Source organism: Herpailurus yagouaroundi, unplaced genomic scaffold, assembly GCF_014898765.1.
Source record: "Herpailurus yagouaroundi ecotype Mexico unplaced genomic scaffold, PumYag 182, whole genome shotgun sequence".
Taxonomy (NCBI): domain Eukaryota; kingdom Metazoa; phylum Chordata; class Mammalia; order Carnivora; family Felidae; genus Herpailurus; species Herpailurus yagouaroundi.
This window is the reverse complement of record NW_024412413.1, coordinates 42452094-42472711: the sequence shown is the minus strand read 5'-3', so window position 1 is coordinate 42472711 and position 20618 is coordinate 42452094. Positions and strand designations below refer to the sequence as shown.

General features: G+C 41.9%; 1 long non-coding RNA gene across 1 annotated transcript in view; it reads right to left on the bottom strand.

The window, feature by feature from the left end:
* LOC121040715 (uncharacterized) overlaps positions 1-18184 on the bottom strand; it is a 63986-nt gene extending 45802 nt beyond the window's left edge. Inside the window, exons 1-2 of the long non-coding RNA XR_005795415.1 lie at positions 16609-18184; positions 5558-5614 (exon numbers count right to left, since the gene is read on the bottom strand). This is a non-coding gene — a long non-coding RNA (uncharacterized LOC121040715). The remainder of the gene's footprint in view (positions 1-5557; positions 5615-16608) is intronic.
* Positions 18185-20618: the final 2434 nt, after the last annotated feature.

Here is a 20618-nt window from a genome sequence, read left to right as displayed (position 1 = left end):
AATACAAGGACAGAAAGATCTGGTCCTCTCCCTTAAGCGACAGTGCCATAGGAAGATGGACATATAGATGCACAAATACAAATCAAATTCAATTGCTAGAGGGGCACCTGGGTGGCGCAGTCGGTTAAGCGTCCGACTTCAGCCAGGTCACGATCTCGCGGTCCGTGAGTTCGAGCCCCGCGTCGGGCTCTGGGCTGATGGCTCAGAGCCTGGAGCCTGTTTCCGATTCTGTATCTCCCTCTCTCTCTGCCCCTCCCCCGTTCATGCTCTGTCTCTCTCTGTCCCAAACATAAATAAACGTTGAAAAAAAATTAAAAAAAAATTCAATTGCTAGAAAGTAGGTATATATATATATATATATATATATATATATATATTCAAGCAGTGGAAGCCAGGAAATAGAAATAATTCTGCTCAGTTGGGGTAAAGGTGGTGGTGGGAAATTCTATTTTGACAGAAGGCAAATGATAGCCAGGAAGACACCAGTTTCAGGGCAAGATGTTAGCTCTGCAGCTTTTTGGTCTTGAGTTTTTGCATCTGAACATGGTACATTGACCACCTCTAGGGTGGTGGTCGGAGAAAAGGGGATCTAGACAAACTGACTAGTTGACCTGGGCCTGAATTCAAGCCCCGCCTCTTACTGTGCCTCAATTTGCCAGTCTTCTCAGGGCATCCATTCTCTGACTGTTAATGAGAAGGATAATGACTACTTTTCAGGACCCATGTGGGATTACATGGCAGTTCTCTTTCCTCCTTCTCCTTTTTTAAAAAAAAATTTTTGTTTTAATATTTATTTATTTTTGAGAGAGAGACAGAGTGCAAGTGAGGGAGGGGCAGAGAGAGAGGGAGACACAGAATCCAAAGTGTGCTCCAGGCTCTCAGCTGTCAGCACAGAGCCTAATGCAGGGCTTGAACCCACCAACAGTGAGATCATGAACGGAGCTGAAGTCGGATGCTTAACCGGCTGAGCCACCCAGGTGCCCCTCCTCTAGCCTCTATATTTATTAGTCAGCGTTCTCCAAAAGAACAGAAGCAAGAGGATGTATGTGTATATATATTTGTCATAGGGAATTGGCTTACATGATTATGGCGGCTGACAAGTCCACAATCTACAGGGTGAATCAGCAAGCTAGAGACCCAGACGAACCACTGGTGTAGTTACAATCCAAAGGCCAGCAGGGTTGAGATCCAGGGAGAGCTAATATTTCAGTTCTACTCTGAAGGCAGGAAAAAGCCAGTTATCTCAGTTCAAAGGCCATCAGGCAGGAAGACTTTCCTCTTACCAACAGGTAGGGTAAACCTTTGTGTTCTATTAAAGCTCTCAACCGATTTCACATTAGAGAAGCAATCTGTTTTACTCAAACTAGTCTCAGGAATCATCCCCCAACTACGCCTCCCCAAGGTCCAGTTACTGAAGAGTTAATGCCTGGCACAGTGGTGGACCTCCAGGAGCCAATGTCTGATTGGCCGGTGCCTTGGCCACACTTGTGATTAAATATGCCAATGTCAGCCCTGGCTCTCCCACTTACTCACTACATTGGTTCAAACATAAATGGCTTAACTTACTGGCCTTAGTTTCCCTTCTCACTGAAATGAGGAGTGAAAATACCATCTAGCTTGCTGACATGATATGAGGATTAAATGAGAATATAAAGTAAGTGTCCAGCATAGAGAAGGTACTCAAGAAACAATAGCTATTACCATTATTAAATGAGATAATCCTAGGGGTGCCTGGGTGGCTCAGTCAGTTGAGCGTCCGACTTCGGCTCAGGTCATGGTCTTGCAGTCTGTGAGTTCGAGCCCTGCGTCGGGCTCTGTGCTGACAGCTCAGAGTCTGGAGCCTGCTTCGGATACTGTGTCTCCCTCTCTCTCTGCCCCTCCCCTGCTCATGCTCTGTCTCTCTCTCTCTCTCTGTCAAAAATAAATAAACATTAAAAAAATTTAAATGAGATATTCCTTGCAAGGCAGTTAGCACTGTGCATAGAATTAGTGCTCCATAAAGGTGAGGTATTATGACCTCCTTACTATTTAGAGAATAGAAATTATTTCAAAAATAATAGAAAATAAAATTACCTAGAAAAATTGTTCACTGATTGAGAGGTGAAAACAAAGGACTCCTATCTACTAACTCAAAAATTCTGCAACTCTATGGCAATCTTTGGCAGACACATGCCTCTGATATCTGAAACTGTCGTGCTATCTGAGATTCCTTCCAGAAGAAAATTCTCTCTGAGGATTGTTACGTAGGCTTTTCCACTGCCGATGGAATAATTTCAGATCCATTTGCACACTTACGCAGGGTTAGCCATTAGAAAACTGACTGAATATTGTCTGTGCTCCAAGAGAGCAAGATCAGGAATACCCTGATTGTGCCCAGATGGTTTTGGCTACTTATGTGAGGCTACCTAGCTGATGCACTATGTTATCAGCATTGAATCAGGAAATGTTAAGCCAGCAAAAAGAGAATTCAAATCCTTCTTTGCATAGCCTTATAATGTACACACCCCAATCTGGACCCTTCTATAGAAAAGTGGGATGATCTTCCTTGGCCTCCAGCTCACTCCATGGGATTGTCAACATCCCCATGGCCATGACTCCCACGTGCTGCTGCCAGCAGTGATCTTGTATTGGCATCTACGTTTCCTGATGGAACAATGGTCTCTTATTTAGGTGACCTTTTTAATACAATTGTCCAAAAATAAGCATATGATATATAATCCCATATCAAATTCTAATTACATAAACTTTCACCTTGCTTTTCATAGCCCAAACAAAGAGCCTAGACAAATTTCCTCCCCGCTTGTGACAGTGTCCCTGTTCCCTTGTGACAGTGTTCGGGATATGCTTTCCCAAACAGTGGCATCTTGATGTATTGAATATTTTAAGCTGAAGGAATTTAAAAAGTGACATGAGCAGAAAAGATTGCCTGCCGTTCCCCTGAAGCAGGATACAAAACCCTCAGGCAAGAAGTATCCTTCTTACAGCTGGAGGAAAGGAATGTCCTTATCTCGAAGACACAAAGAGGAATCTGAACCCACAGGCCTTGCTGCTTCCCCATGTTTACCACTGAGTTCACACCCCTTTTCATTCTGTCACATTTTCCCACGACTTTTCACTCTTCATCAGACTTATAAAAACACACCCAGGTTCTTCGGGTCTTCATTTCCTTATGAAGTCCCCCATGTCATGTAAAACTTATGTTACATAAATTTATATGATTTTCTCTTGTTAACCCGTCTTTTGTTACAGGGGCCCCAACCAAGAACTTAGAAGAATGGGGGATAAAGATATTTTTCCTCCCCTACACTTGCTTCCCTCACATTCCCGAGAGGTCTTAGTAATTTATCTTCAGCCAATCATTGTCTCCCACACTGAACACACTTCCCCTGCCTAAAACTTTTGAGATCTAATACGTTTCATACCTCAGACTTTGCTGGACTTTAGAAAGGTAACATGGTATATATACTGTTTTGGTTTTTTTTTTTTAAATGTTTCATTTGTTTCTGAGACAGAGAGAGACAGAGCATGAGCAGGGGAGGGGCAAAGAGAGAGGGAGACACAGAATCCGAAGCAGGCTCCAGGCTCTGAGCTGTCAGCACAGAGTCTGACGCGGGGCTCGAACTCACAAGCCATGAGATCATGACCTGAGCTGAAGTCGGACACTCAACCGACTGAGCCACCCAAGCGCCCCTATATACCTTATTTTAAATAACACCTCCAAATGGGTCTGGGGACACAACCCATAATTAAACACATTTATATTTTAGTAGCATATGAATATTCAACCAAATGGCATAAGGACCATAGGTAACCCCATATCATTTCAGGTCTGATTTTGCTACCATGTGAGTTTTCCAAAAACTTACAAGAAAATGTTTTATTTCAGGATTTTGACTTTGGAAACACTGATATAGATTTTGGTTCATAAAATAACGGCAGAAGAAACAACTCTTGCATTTTATATTTCCTTTCAAATTAATGGTGTCCTGTTAGTTACACTCCCAGCCTCTCTCCTTATGGCCCTACAGTCAGCCATGGGTATGGGGGAGAAGGCAGGGGTGCTGGGCAGTGATTAATCTAATTGGTACACTTGGCAAAAATAAACTGGGCATGCTCCACCCAGCTCCACACATTTTGCTCTTGAGAAGAAGTTGGCGCTCTGCCTTCTTAGGCCTTGGCCCTTTGCCTAATTCAATTATGATCCTTATTTCAGCTTCAGAATTTATTATTACCATTATTTTTATTATTATCTAAACATTTTTAAAGTGTTTCATTCATTTTTTGGGGGAGAGAGAGAGAGACAGAATGTGAGCAGGGGAGGGGCAGAGAGAGAGAGAGAGACACAGAATCCCAAGCAGGCTCCAGGCTCTGAGCTGCCAACACAGAGCCTGATGAGGGGCATGAACCCACTAACCGTGAGGTCATAACCTGAGCCAAAGTCGGACGCTTAACTGACTGAGCCACCCGGGAACCTCTATTACTATCATTGTTGTTGTTATTATTATTTTAAATTGTATTTATTTTGAGAGAGAGAGAGAATGTGTATTTGTGCATGTGTGAGTGGGGAGGAGCGGAGAGAGAGGGAGAGAAAGAATCCCAAGTAGGCTCCATGCCACCAGCACAGAGCCTGATGTGGGGCTCCACCTCACAAACTGAGATCACGACCTGAGCCAAAATCAAGAGTCAGAAGCTCAATCGACTAATCCACCAGGCACCCCTTCGTATTATTATTGTTAATGATGATGATATTTTGGCCTCCATCTGCCTTCCTTTGTTTTGCTTCTCAATTGGCTAAGAACTCAGATGAGAAGAGACCTGACCCCTCAAAGACTCCAGCGTTTGGTCCTTGGCTGGGAATGTTGAGAAATGAAAACAGTGGAATTTTTGAGAAATTAAATAATTGAGAAATTAAAACAGTCACAGACCTGTGACTCTGGGACTTGGATTTGGATGTGTGGGCGGGGCCTTTGACTTTAAGGTTTCTAAAGGTTTGAATTAGGCCAGGCAAGTTTTCACAGTTGTGTGTGAAATCAAGTTGTAGAACTTGAGAAGTAAATGTCAAGTATATGTCAAAAGTATTCTGGAATGTTGTAGAAAAAAAATCCCAGGCATGGAGTACATCTTAGATCAATCCTGGCCAGAGTGCAACTGATTCAGACAGAGACATGAGAAACAAACTATATGATTTCCCTAAAAATGGAAACATAAGGACTCGATAAACTCAATAACTCAACATGGTTGACTCAATAAAACTATGATCTCAATGAATTGGGAGTGGGAAGAGTAGAAGACAGGAAATGGAGGAAAAAAAGACAAAGAATCACAGACTAGTAGAGGACCACATGATACTATTTCAGGAAAACAAGGCACCAGGAAAGACAGGAAGTTGAAACGGGGGTTTTGGTGGTTTTTTTACAAGAAGACAGACAGCCCTGGGCCTGAAACCTCTCCGAGGTGCCTGTGCCAACAAGGAGAGTGAAACCTACAGGGATTCTAAACTTGAGAGGCTGGCGGACCCCATGGTCCTGATCTGTAGTCTTACTTGGGGCCCATGTACCGGCATTTACACGTGCTCTCTAGTTGATTCTGATACAGGTGGTCCATGGTCCACACTCTGGGAAACACAGATAAACTCAGGATTAATGATTTTTAATGATTGAAAGAAAAACATGTTACACATGCAAACACAAGCACTTCCTCCAGATCACAAGGTTAAATTCCAGGCCCCTGCAGAGCCTGCCTGTGGGCTCCACCCACAACCATTTGCCATCTGAGGTTCTGACTCTGCCGTTGGATGGGCTTCTCAATTTCATAAGCCACTTGGATGGTAAGGAAGGTTCTCCCTGAATCTAAAAGCTATTTTCTCTCATGCAAACAGTTCTTCTAGAACTCTGTGTAACTGTTTTTTTCCATGTTAGGGTAGGAAATAGGTGAATGCAATAGTCCTTTTTCTGGGTTCAGAAAAGAATCCGCACTTGAGTATAAGGAGAAGCTTAAGTTTTCCAAATGCACCTCAGCTTTTAAAAGTAAAGTTTTACAAATATTTTTAAAAATACTTCCCCCACGCAGTTGAAATGTAATTACTTATATCAACATTTGCCATGTAATAAATTAAAATGATCAAGGAAAGACCTGCCATAGGTGATAAAGAAAGGCTATTCAATAGGCCTCTTTCCAACACTTAAGGGGCTGGGAGACAGACAACCTGCCTAATCCAACTGGTGCTCAGAATATGTTTACAAGGATGAAGTCCACCTTTTTTTTTTTTTTTCCATAGTCATTTTCTTTAATTACTATACTGTGTTCATGTACCCAAAGAAATGAATGGATTTGAAGGTTATTTAATACAACAGGTATCTCTGTTGTCTCAGAATTTCAGCTGAAATCCAAAGCTGAGAAAAATAGCTAAGGAGTACAACAAGTTCTAAAAAGAGAGATGTGGGGCACTTCTACTCAGGACTTGTTAAAAGTGGCCAGATGTGATCATATGGCCCTTAGCCTGTCACCACCTCCAGCTTATCTAAGAGAAGGCTAGGGATTTAGTGGCAGAAAAAGGCTTTCTGTAAAGAGAGTTGCCAAGGGGCACCTGGGTGACTCAGTTGGTTGAGCATCTGACTTGTGCTCGGGTCATGATTTCACGATTCATGAGTTCGAGCCCTGCTTTGGATCTGCATTGACAACCTCGAGCCTAAAGCCTGCTTCAGATTCTGTGTCTCTCTCTCTGTCTCTCTCTCTCTCTCTCTGCCCCTCCCCAGCTTGTGCTGTCTCTCTCTCTCTCACCCTCTCTCTCTCTCTCTCAAATAAATAAACTTAAAAAAAATTTTTTTAAGTATAAAGAGAGTTGTTGGTTAGGAGAGCCGGTTCTGGAATGTTCCTCCACCCTAAGCCAAGTGAAGGAAACATCCAGAGAACCTCTCAAATCTGCCAAGGGAAAGAGACAGCTCACCTAGTCCTCAATTAAATGCTCACTGGGATGCACCAGTTCTGCCACGAGAGCAGGAAATCTACATGTAACCATGAGAGTTTAGGTGTGTACCTGATGAAGACAGAGGCTGCCACAGATGGCCCCTGGTGGCAGGGCAAGGCGAGTGGCCCTATCTCGCGTGGTTTCAATGGGAGCAGGGGGCAAGAGAGACAAGCCTGCACAAAGAGTTCTGGGCAGGCCAAGTGGACACCAGGGAAAGAAGGTGGGCACAAGAGAAAGAGCTGCATGGGACTTAGCCGAAGTGCGCATGACACACAGCAGAGAATACAGCACTGTGGAAGTCTGGAAGTGGGCACGAAGAGTGTCCTCCCAAGAATCCACAGACGTTCCTCACAAGAAAAGCAAGCCAGCATTTAGGCTTTTTCCATAAGAGAGAAGGCATACAGTAGCCAAGAGAGATGTTCAAATAGCACTGGCTAAATAATCGCATTTTGCCCCATTTCTTGCCATCTGTCTTCCCCTCCACTCGTTGCTCTGAATGTTGAAGAGTTAGTAGCACCCGGGATACAGGAGAGGTTGTGGAGTCAGCACAGACACAGGCCCTCTCCTGAGTCCGGGATTCTGAGTACAGGTTAGGCATGAGCAATGGAAAGGGAAGGTGCTGTGAACTACAGAAGACAGCAAAAGTCTACCATTGGATCGGTCCAGATTTCCAAATTACTGGAAATAGAAGTGTTTTAATACTTGGAAGTGACAGGAGGTCAAGCCAAGAGATCTGCCAGAGATTTTGTCCAAGGGCAGAGAAAGGAGAACCAACAGGACGTGTGATGGTTGTGGTAGAGGAAAAACAAAACCAAACCAAAACTGGACATTTCCTGATGATTGAATCCTCCTGAATCCTGCCCATTTGTGAAGCCAGATATTTTTGCAATGTGCACAGGCTGCAAAGGATAGAAATCTGAGAAGGCTATTGCTGTCATCAGGTAATGTAGACAAGTGTGGCAGGATTCCGGATGGAAGAACTCGTGTTTTGTTCTCTGCCTCTGCCAGGCTGAGAAGGTCGCTGGGCTCACTGGCTCCTTTGCCTCAGGGAGGTTTATGTTACAGAAATATAGGAAGACAATCTTTTCTTCAATCTTTTGTGAAAGGCTTTATGATTTTTGTGAAAATATTGGATAACCAGTAAGGAGAGGCAGAGGATGAGGATTATCTTTGAAGGCCAAGAGAGCGGAAGGATTCCCCACCCCCACTCCTATAGAAAGGGAATAGAATTCAGCTGGATCCATGGGAGGCAGGAGCCTGTCCCTCCTTCTACCAGCACCATAAACAGGAGGACAGACCTTAGCAGGGAAGAGTGGGCCATGGAAAGAAGGTATGTCCCAGACAATTGGCTTCCTTCAAGGAATTGCGAAGTCTCAGATCACAGAACCAAATGATGGGCTAGAAGCTAAAGGCTCTTAACCTTCATTACCTGTGGATACCATGGCTTCTTAGATTCTCACTCATTCCTGGAGAAGATTGATTTTTCCCACTCATCTGGAGGCATTGGGACTCAGAGTCAGATATATATGGTGTTCGAACTGACATTTATTGACATTCTGAATTTTATTTTATTTTATTTTTAACTTTTTTAAATGTTTATTTTTGAGAGAGAAAGAGACAGAGCATGAGCAGGAGAGGGGCAGAGAGAGAGGGAGACAGAATCTGAAGCAGGCTCCAGGCTCTGAGCAGTCAGCACAGAGCCTGATGCGGTGTTTAAACCCACGAACCCTGAGATCATGACCCGAGCTGAAGTCAGACGCTTAACCAACTGAGCCACCCAGGCGACCCTTGCCGTTCTGAATTTAGTTGTACATTTATGCCCACTACATAAGAAAAGAAATAACCAAACTATAATTGTCTTGATAAATGTCAGAGAGAGAGAGATGCTAAAAGGCTAAAAATACAAACAAAAAGGCTAAAAACAAGAGAACCTTTAAGCTGGGGGTCATTAGAAAGTTACTTTATGGAAGATCCAAGGTTGCTGCATAGGATTCCAAATGACAGCAAGGATGGAGAGATGAGCATAAGGCATATCAGTATCAGCAAATGCACAGAGATAGAAAGGCCAGAGGGAAACAGTATATGAAAGTGCTTTACTGTTTTTATCTGTAGGAGATATTACATGGGAGATCAGGGATGAGAAATGAAATTGGGTGAAGCTTGCATGGGAGTCTGAGCATTTCTATTTATTTGGGCAGCAACAGGAAAATATTACTGGCTTTTAAGGAGTAATGGGACATGATCAGAACAGAGCTTTAGAAAACTTAATCTGTTACAGATATATGGGATGGATGGAAAGAGAAAGTGATTGAGTGAGATGGGATGGGAAACAAGAGGCTATTGCTGTAATCCAAGCAAGAGGTCACGAAGGCCATGACAGAGCAGTGGTAGTGACCTTGGATCATAGAGAAGGCTGTGAAAGACATCAGGGAAGTACATCTTAGACCTGTATGGGAACAAGACAAGAGGCACTTCTAAGTGTTGAGCCCAGCTGATGAAAAAAATCATAATGCCATCATAGAAATGGGAAATAGTGGAAGAGGAGCTAATTTACAATGAACACACGTTCTAAATTTGAAGTTCAACATGATATCTGACTTTACAAGTAATAGAGATGTCAGGGGAGAGGAGGAGGCTAGAGACAGAGTTAGCAGTGCTTTCATAGCCAAACTGCCCATCTCCATAGCTGCCCCATAGCGCATGGAGGTCACCATGATTTGGGAAGAAGGAGGGAGGGGTTGGGCTGTGGCAACAGAAAGAGAGCTGAGGTACAGTACTGGGCAAAGAATGAGGCTCAGTTCAGATAATGATTCTGAAAAGAACAAGCTTTAAAGAATTTTCTAGTTTACTTGAGACTTTCTCTCATTTTCCTCAGTGCTTTCTTTAGCCCTGGGCCTTTCTCTTTCCCAGAACCTTTCAAGCTTCCTGTATCACTTTTCTCAAAAATCAGGTGAATACACCTACACCTAAGAGCCAGAGAGTTCCTGAATTTGGAAAGATTCTGCCACTTTCAACTTGGTGGACCTGGGGAGCATTTCTTAACCTAATTTGGTCTCAATTTCATTACCTAAAAAAATCTTTTTATTACAACAAAATGAAATTAAAAGGTTTTTTTGTGGAGAAGAAATGCAATAATGCATAACAAAACACCCAATAGAGTGACTAATAAATATTAAACTCTCAACAAATGGTAGCTCCTTCTCTCCCATCCTGCACATGTCAGTAGTAATTCCTAGTACTGATAAGGACCCTTCAGTGGAGCAGTACTGAATTCCAAGCACCAGGATGCATCGAGACCGGCATCCTAGTCCTAGGTGAGCTATTTAGTCGGTTATGACCCTGGCTAGCTTCTCAACTAGGGCCTTCATTAGCATGACTGTTGGCCAAGAGCAGTGGTTGCTAATTTCTACCACCAAGGAATGTTTTGTCTTCTCTTCATGCCCTCCGTCTTTTGAAAGATTTTTCTACTGATCTGCAGTTTGTTAAATCATTGATTCATTTCTTATGTGATCACCAGAATTACAAAACTGGATTGATAGAGTTATCAAAGCAGATTAGATAGACTTGATATAAGAAATTGTGCAATAGCTATTAGGATCTTAGATAGACTTGATATAAGAAATTGTACAATAGCTATTAGGATCTTAAAACAAGAAATATGGCATATGGACACAATGACAATAGCTTGGAATGTTAGATTCCAGGTGGACACCACTAGACAAGATAAGTTGATCTCAATGTTTCCCTCTAATGCTCTCTGAATCCATAAAGGAGTTTAGGGTTCCTGCTATGTGCCTTTTGGAGGACTCAATCATTGGTTTTACTCTTAAAGGCAGTAATTTAATGTAGTAGACAAAACATCTAAACATTCAGTATGATGGGCAATCAGAACAGATATTAGTGTGGGGTAGAGTAGTCAGATACAATAGATGTTTACAGGAAGTCGAGTTTTCACCAGTTTTTAAATGATGGTTAAATTTTAAGTAGCCTGAAAAGGAAAGGGAGGCAAAGACTAGGGAAGGAAAAGTATCATAATAGGATGTACAGAAAAGAGAGGCCAATGGGAAAGAATCATTGTTCTCATTCTCCCAAATAAAAAAAAAAGCATCTACCTCTGCACCCTTAGTTTTGGACTCAGAAGTCCTTACTTCTGAATTCAGAGGAAAAAGCCCCAAATGCTTTGTGATTAAAGTCATTCTTTCTCTCTAGCTTCATTTCTAGCCTCTTTCTTCCCAAACTCCATGCTCTAGCCATGTCAGAAGATAATAACCCATCCACCAAGTATCTCCAGTCAATTCTAGGGGGGGTCTTGATTGGAGGGGACTGGATCATCTCGATTCCTCCCTTACCCTATCCCCTCCTCCCCAATCAATCTTCCAGAGAGACCTATATATTCCATCTCTAGAATTTCCACCTCATGTTTATAAAATGCAAACCCGATCAGTCATTTCTCTGCTTAAAATATTTAATGGCTCTCCATCAGCTACAGAATTAAGTCAAAACTTCTTATCCTGGCATGCAGACTGTTTATAATCTAGTCACTGATTACCTTTCCAACATTATCTCCTTTGATTTCTTTGCTCCATGGAAAAATCTATTGGATAGGAAGCTTGAAATGTCTGTAAAAGACATAGGGGCTAAGAGCTAAACCTCTTCAAGTATCATACTTTCCAAGTATTAGAAGAGACAATGAGAGCTTAAAGTAACATAACAGTAATAGAGACAGTGATGAGAATATGGATTTAAGAAATATTTAGAATACAGGGTAGAACAGAGATGATTTAATGATGAGTTAGATTTAAGGATAAAAAAAAGGCAAAGCTGGGATGATGATGATGATGGTGGTGGTGGTGGTGGCGATGATGATGATGGTGGTGATGATGGCAATATCCAGAGATGTCTGCAACAATAACATTTTCTGTGCACTTACAATATACAAAGCATTATTCTAAAGGTGACATGTGTTAATGCATTAAATCTCCAAATTACTCCTATCAGATAGAATCTGTTTTTATCCACATTTTACATGTAGGAAAACAGAGGCACAGAGAGGTTAAATAACTTGTCTAAAATCACACAGGGAGTAAGAGCCAAATTTGTACCCATATAGTTTGGCTTTGGATCCTGCACAATTAAGCACAACACAAAACTGCCTATTTTGTCTTGTCAGACCAACTGCCATCTCCAAAATATGTCATACTCCTTTGGGTCTTCAAGTCCTCCCCATTCTCTGTGTATGAAATGCCCTTATCTTTTCCTTGGAGTAGAAAACTTCTGTAGGACACAGATCGACTGTTACCTCCCCTGAGAAGTCTCTGTGTTCTCCTCCAAGTGCAGCTATTTACTCCTTACTCCATTGTACCATAATACAGTGTGCATAATTCCACTGGTGCATTACATGACGTGGCAATTACTTGTTAATGTGTCTATCTCCCCTAACTATGCTGTGAACTGCTCAACAGCAGAACCTGTGTCATATTCATCTCTCAACCCCCAGGCTCTAGGATCCTACTATGGCCTCTGGTTCTTGATCCACAGTAGGCATTCAATGTTCTTTTTTTTTTTTTTTTTAATTTTTTTAATGTTTATTTATTTTTGAGAAAGAGAGAGACAGAGCATGAGCAGGGGAGGGGCAGAGAAAGAAGGAGACAGAATCTGAAGCAGGCTCCAGGCTCTGAGCTGTCAGCACAGAGCCCAACACGGAGCTTGAACCCACAGACTGTGAGATCATGACCTGAGCTGAAGTCGGATGCTTAACCGACTGAGCCACCCAGGCACCCCAGCACTCAATGTTTAAGTGAATGGATAAGTGAATGAATATATGAATAAAAATATGGAGGTGAGAATTGCTCCACACTGCCCTGTACTGATTGGTGATGGTGTGAGCCCTTAATGCAAAACTGGGCCAGAGATGGATAGTAGTGTAGTGATCAGTTAGAGTGGAGAGGTCAGAGATGAACTTGAGACTGGGCATGCCTGAAGAGATTAGCAACATGACCTCCAGAATAGCCAAGTAGAGGAATATTTTTCCATTTTTTTGTGTGTGTCTTCTTCAATTTCTTTCATGAGCTTTCTATAGTTTTCAGTGTATAGATATTTCACCTCTTTGATTATGTTTATTCCTAGGTATTTTATGGTTTTTGGTGCAATTGTAAATAGGATCGATTCCTTGATTTCTCTTTCTGTTGTTTCATTATTGGTGTATAAGAATGCAAACAATTTCTGGGCACTGATTTTATATCCTGTGACTTTGCTGAATTAATGGATCAGTTCTAGAAGTCATTGTTAAAATGTTGATACTACCCAAAGCAATCTACGTATTCAATGCAATACCTATCAAAAGAACACCTGCATTCTTCACAGAGCTAGAACAAATATTCCTAAAATTTGTATGGAACCAGAAAAGATCCTGAATAGCCAAAGCAATCTTGAAAAAGAAAACCAAAGCTGAAGAATCACACTCCCAGACTTCAAGACATATTACAAAGCTGTAATCATCAAGACAGTATGGTACTGGCACAAGAACAGACACTCAGATCAATGGAACAGAATAGAGAACCCAGAAATGGACCCACAAACGTAGGGCCAACTAATCTTTGACAAAGCAGGAAAGAAGGCCCAATGGAATAAAGACAGTCTCTTCAGCAAATGGTGCTGGGAAAACTGGACAGCAACATGCAGAAAAATGGACCTGGGCCACTTTTTTACACCATACACAGAAAGAAACTCAAAATGGATGAAAAACCTAAATGTAACAGAGGAAGCCATCAAACTCCTAGAGGAGAAAGCAGGCAAAAGCCTGTTGACCTCAGCTGCAGCAACTTCTTACTCAACATGTCTCTGGAGGCAAGGGAAGCAAAAGCAAAAATGAACTATTGGGACTTCATCAAATAAAAGCTTCTGCACAGAGAACGAAACAATCAGCAAAACTAAAAGGCAACCGACGGGATGGGAGAAGATATTTGCAAATGACATATCAGATAAAGGCTTGGTATCCAAAATCTATAAAGAACTTTTCAAACTCAACACCCAAAAAACAAATAATCCAGTGAAGACATGGGCAAAAGACATGAATAGACACTTCTTCAAAGAAGACATCCAGAGGGCCAACTGACATGTGAAAAAACGCTCAACATCACTCATCATCAGGGAAATACAAATCAAAACCACAATAAGATACCACCTTACACCTGTCAGAATGGCTTACATTAACAACTCGGGCAACAACAGATGTAGGTGAGGATGCAGAGAAAGAGGATCTCTTTTGCATTGTTGGTGGGAATGCAAGCTGGTGCAGCCACTCTGGAAAACAGTATGGAGGTTCCTCAAAAAATTGAAAATAGGATTACCCTACGACCCAGCAATTGCACTACTAGGTATTTATCCAAGGGATAAATAAAACAGGTGTGCTGTTTTGAAGGAGCACATGCACCCCAATGTTTACAGCAGCGCTATTGACAATAGCCAAAGTATGGAAAGAGCCCAAATGTCCATCGACGGATGAATGGATAAAGAAGATGTGGTATGTATATACACTGGAGTATTACTTGGCAATCCAAAAGAATGAAATCTTGCCATTTGCAACTACATGGGTGGAACTGGAGAGTATTATGCTAAGCAAAATTAGTCAGTCAGAGAAAGACAAATATCATATGACTTCATTCATATGAGGACTTTAAGATATAAAACAGATGAACACAAGGGAAGGGAAGCAAAAATAATATAAAAACAGGGAGGGGGACAAAACATAAGAGACTCTTAAATATAGAGAACAAACAGAGGGTTACTGGAGGGGTTGTGGGACAGGGGTTGGCCTAAATGGGTAAGAGGCTTTAAGGAATCTACTCCTGAAATCAAATTTGCACCATATGCTAACTAACTTGGGTGTAAATTAAGCAATAAATGAGTTAAAAAAAAATAGCCAAGTAGAGGATGCTAAAGTCTGAAGAGGCAACTTGGGGAAGTAGACGCATTGAGAGCATCTTAAGATCAAGTCTGAAAGGAAGGAAAAAACTGATATTATTCTGGTTTCTGGACATTGGTTTCACCAATTCCCCTGCCATTTACTACCTGGAATATGACTGTCGTTTGCTTATTTCCTCTTTTCCAGATCTTCTGAAAATATGTGAACTGTGGAATAGACACCATTACCAAAATCATCTGGAGAAGAAATCAACCAACTTTTGGAACTATCATGTAACAACCATCAAGTCAACATTTCCAGATGGAAGCCAAAATTGCTTGAATCCCCAAATATAATATCTGATCATTCATTTTACTCTCATGGCTGAATGGGCAGGATGCTCCTTTGGGCAGTCTTTATCTTCCATATCTCTCCACCCACTACGGTGGACACCATCTTATAGGACTTTCTAAGATCTTAAATGACCATTGTTTGTGAAAGGACCTTCCTTGTGTGCTTGGCTGCTGGAGTCATTTTGTAATCTGTTTCTCAAACTTTTCAGAAGAAGTAGGTTAGCTCCCTTTCTCTGTGCGTGTTAATATCATCTTCCTTTCTCTCCATCGATTTTATCAGTGCTGGCAACAGAGTCACTTTGGATCCCCATTTGGAACTCTCTTCTGTTGCTGGAATTCTAAGAATTTTTCTGCACAGCCCTCTACCCAAATGCCCCTGTGTAGTAAATATGTCTGTGCAAGAACTAGAGTTTAGTCCTAGTCCAGTGGTTCTCAAAATGAAATCCCTGAGCTAGCAGCATCAGTATCACCTGAACTTATACAACGGAATATTACTCGGCCATCAAACAGAATGAAATCTTGCCATTTGCAACAATATGGATGGAGCTAGAGTGTATTATGCTAAGCAAAATAAATCAGTCAGAGAAAGGCAAATATCAGATGATTTCACTCATTTGTGGAATTTAAGAAACAAAACAGATGAACATAGGGGAAAGGAAGCAAAACTAAGATAAAAACAGAGAAGGAGAAATATCATAAGAGACTCTTAAATACAGAGAACAGACTGAGGGTTGCTGGCAGGATGTTGGGTGGGGGGATGGGCTAAAAGGGGCCCTTAAGAAGGGCATTTGTTGGGATGAGCACTGGGTGTTATATGTAAGCGATGAATCACTAAATTCTCTTCCTGAAAAAAAAAAAATCAAAAGAAAGAGAGAGAGGGGGAGAGAGAGAGAGAGAAAGAAAAAAAGAAAGAGAAAGAAAGAAAAAGAGAAAGAAGGAAAGAAAGAAGGAAAGAAAGAAGGAAAAGAAAGAAAGAAAAAAAGAAAGGAAGGAAGGAAGGAAGGAAGGAAGGAAGGAAGGAAGGAAGGAAGGAGGGAAGAAATGTCAATTCTCTGGCCCCATCCCAGAGACATGCCAAAGACAGGGACAGGTGATTCTGAGGTGGCCTAAAATTTGACAGCTGCTTCCGTCATCAATGTACTCTCCCACTCTCTGAGACAATTTTACACTTTTCTCTCTCCTCCAACGTCAAATAGCCCCTCCCTCAATGCATTCACAACTTCTTAGATTCTTAATTCGTTAAGAAACTTTGAAGAGAACTTTCGCGTGCTCCCAGCCCCAATTCCCCTGAGGAACCTGTGCCAGTACTCACACGTGGCTCCTTCCCTGCCACGGTGACCGGCCCAGCACTCACCAGTTATGCAAAGAGGACCCCAGCCCCTCACCTGCTGGAGCTTGTAAGGTCCTGCCTTTGTCCTTCTCTCCCTTCCTACTGAGATGTTCCTGTCAGCACTGTGTATCTCCCGAGCTCTTTTTAAAAAGAAAAGGAAAGAAAAATAGAACTGTTCCCTTAACTCCACATCCACCTTCAGCTACTGTTCATTTCTGTGATGCCCTTTAAGCAAGACTTCATGGGCTTATCTTTGACACAGTGGCTTGCACACAGGAGGCTCTTAATAACCCACTGTTAAGTGAACGGCTGTGTGAGTGCACGTGAACCAACTGGGAAGGGGGAAACTGCCATTTCAAGCAAACAAAAGAAAATCTGGCCGTAGGTGCTTCCAGCTTCTTAAGAGGTGGTGTATTCTTTATTACGGAAGAATAGACTTTTATCCTGCTCCCTTCCCACTTAAGAAGACTGATGTGCCAACGAGTTTGATCTTACTCGAGCAAAGACTAATTTCTCAGCCTCTATGGGTACTCTGTGCTACTAAAGGGCAAATATCCTGAGAGAATGGTCTTTTGTTTAGAAAAGAGGCTTAATGAGGTTAAGGATTTACCAAGGGAGGCTTTCATGAGTTCAGAGCAGTGAAGTGGAGAATAAAACTGTTCTACATTAAAATGAGCGGTGTCTTACTTTGCTCGGGCTGCCATAACAAAGTAAAACAGACCGGGTGGATTTAAATAACAGAAATTTCTTTTCTCACAGTTCTGGAGGCGAAGTCCAAGATTAGTGTGTCAGCAGGCTTGGCTTCTTCTGAGGCCTCTCATTGGCTCGTACATGACCATCTTTTCCCTGTGTCTTCACATGGTCTTTCCTTTGCATATGCCTGTGTCCTAATTACCTCTTCTTATAAGGACACCAGTCATATTGAATTAGGACCCACTTTAATGACCTCATTTTAACTTGATTGCCTCGTTAAAGACCCTATCTTGCCTTCTGTGACTGGCTTATTTCACTTACCATGAAATCCTTCAGGTTGACCATATGAACCTGGATTTGGTTGTTGCATATGATAGGGTTTCCTTCTTCTAAAAGGCTGAATAATATGCCATTGTATGCATATGTTGGAGGAGGTCATCAAGAGGCTGTGACTGTCAGTTGACCCATGAACCGGCCCTGGGCAACTGGAGGCTTCTTGCAGCTCTCTCTGGTTCTTACAACGTGGGTTCTGCTTGCCTTCCCTGCTCTCAGAGGCTTCCCCAAGGACATACCCTTGTGATAATGTTGTGCTATTGAGACCATCTGGATGGTATATATGACGGAACCCAGTTAAGCCTCTGTATAAACTTTAAGGATTTGGTAGGTGGGTGCAGAAATTTAGTTACCTTGCTGCAGCCCAGGACAAGCCTTGTATGTAAGTTTCTGTGCTTGTTAAATCTGCCACCTACCAATCTGAAGTGGCCTGCCTCTCCCTCTCTCCCTGCCCTTCACTATGGGGGCCAACTTCAGATTACACCTGGGGAGCTTGCAAATCAACAATATAAACATTTACTTTATCCATTCAACCATCAGCAGACACTTAGGTAGTTTCTGTATTTTGGCTATTATAAATAATGCTGCAATAAACATGAGAATGCAGATATCTCTTTGAGATCCTGATGCCAATTCTTTTGCATATATACTGAAAAGTGGGATTGCTGAATTATATGGTAGTTCTATTTTTAATTTTGTTGAGGAGCTTCCATACTGTTTTCTATAACAGCTGTAACCAGTTTTACATTCCTCCCCTCCCCCCCCCCCCGCCCCCCCTCTACTTTGCTCCTATGTATTTGACTATTTTAGACTCTTTATATACTGGGATCATAGTGAGATATCACCTCCCAACTGTGAGGTTGGCTATTACACACCATACAAGCATTCCAGTTTCTCCACATCCTCACCAACATTTGTCTTTTGGTTTTTTTGTTTTGGTTTTTTTGTTTGTTTTTTGTTTGTTTGTTTGTTTGTTTGTTTTGGTAATAGCCAACCTCACAGTTGGGAGGTGATATCTCACTATGATCCCAGTATATAAAGAGTCTAAAATAGTCAAATACATAGGAGCAAAGTAGAATGGTGACCACCAGGGGTGGGAGGGAGGAGGAAATGGGGAGTTGTTGCTCAAGGGGTATAAACTTTCAGTTATGCAAAACGAATAAATTCTAGAGCTCTGCTGTACAACATAGTGTCTGTAGCTAACAATACTGTAATATACACTGAAAAATTTGTTAAGAGGGTAGACTCAAGACTGTTATGCAAGAGTGTAACAAACATGTACCTCATCAGTCCTGTGTTTTGGAGACTGTCGTGGCAGTCTGTTACCTAACTGACAAAGACAGCAAAATATCTTCATGATCTCGTGATCAATGTATTTTTTAAACTCTTGTGAAAACTATATAGCTTAAATAAAAATCACAAAAATGGTATAATTAACCCTATGTAACCATCTAGTTTTAGACTTTATCAACTTTTCACCACATTTACTGCATCTATTTTTCCCCCAGGTTTTTTAAGAGGAGGATTTTTTTTTTTTTGAGAGAAAGTGAGAGCATGAGCAGGGGAGGGGCAGACAGAGAGAGAGAGAGAGAGAGGGAGGGAGAGAGAATCCCATGCCCAGCGTGGAGCCCAACGCAGGACTTGATCTCACCACCCCGTGATCATAACCTGAGCCAAAATCAAGAGTCGGATGCTTAAGTGACTGAGCTGACCAGGCACCCCAAGAAGAAGCATGTTTTATCTTGAATCATCTGCTGTGCTGTTTGGCATCGTGCAAGTACTGGTTATCTTAAACTTTGATAAATGCCTTGCTACATATGAATTTTTGGCATTGATGAGAAAATCAGAGAAACGTGTACTGTTTTTCCCTTATACGGTAGAGGAGAGAAGAACCACAGAAATGGAATGTAAGGTGGACTGAGAGTTTAGTGGGACCAGGAAGTCTGGGCAAGGAGTGAACACAGCAATGGTTGCAGCTTGGGGTTTGCAGAAATCTTGGGAAAGGCACTGAACTCTCCACAGTGTAAGATAGAGACTCAAGCCACCTCTGTTTCAACATTAAATATATAAGCAACTACATAGACTAGAGGACTTAGGGACACCAAGATGACAGTCAGCATGTGTTTAGGATGTACACTAATGAAGAAATGGATGATGGAAAGGACCTACTGGTGTGCTACTGAGTACCATACCAACTTTGGTATTTAAGCCCAGAGGGCCATCCCAGAACAAGAGAAAAGCATACTAAGTGGGGCATACGTGTACAATTCCTCTCAGTATGGAGACCTGTAATCTAGAATTTTATCTGATGCTCCTTCACCTGGGTCTGTAGTGAAACTTCATTTGGCTTGGCCTTTGCAATCACTGACCCTCAGCTTCTGTCTCCACCTCTGTCACAGCTATGAAGTGGGAAACTATCTAGGAGGCTGAACTTCCACCTGTTTGTAATGTTCAATTTTCCTCATTTGACCAATTTATCTCCCGTTTGCGAGTAAATACATCCACCATGAGCTCTCAGGAGCAATCCCACCAGATCATGAATATTTTTATTTCCTTTTTTTTTTTTTAATTTTTTAATTAAAAAATTTTTTAATGTTTATTTTTGATAGGGAGAGAGAGAGACAGAGCACAAGTGGGGGAAGGACAGAGAGAGAGGGAGAAACAGAATCAGAAGCAGGCTCCAGGCTCTGATCTGTCCACACACAACCCCATGCAGGGCTTGAACTCACAAACTGTGAGATCATGACCTGAGCCGAAATCAGATGTTCAATGGACTGAGCCACCCCATGAATATTTTTATTTCTCATCTTTACTGAACCAAAAGTGATACATCAGGCTTCCTAATATAAAGTGTTAGGATGAAATATCCAGATAGAAGTACAATGTGTCCAAGAGGCAGGTGGGGGCCAGATAACAGGGGTATTGGTTTTTACAGGTTTTTTTCCCCCCATGATTTTCAGGCTTTCCTACTTGGGGCTATAAGTCCATAATCAGATATGTGTTTGTCTGATTTTGAAATCCAAAACCGATTCCTTCCTA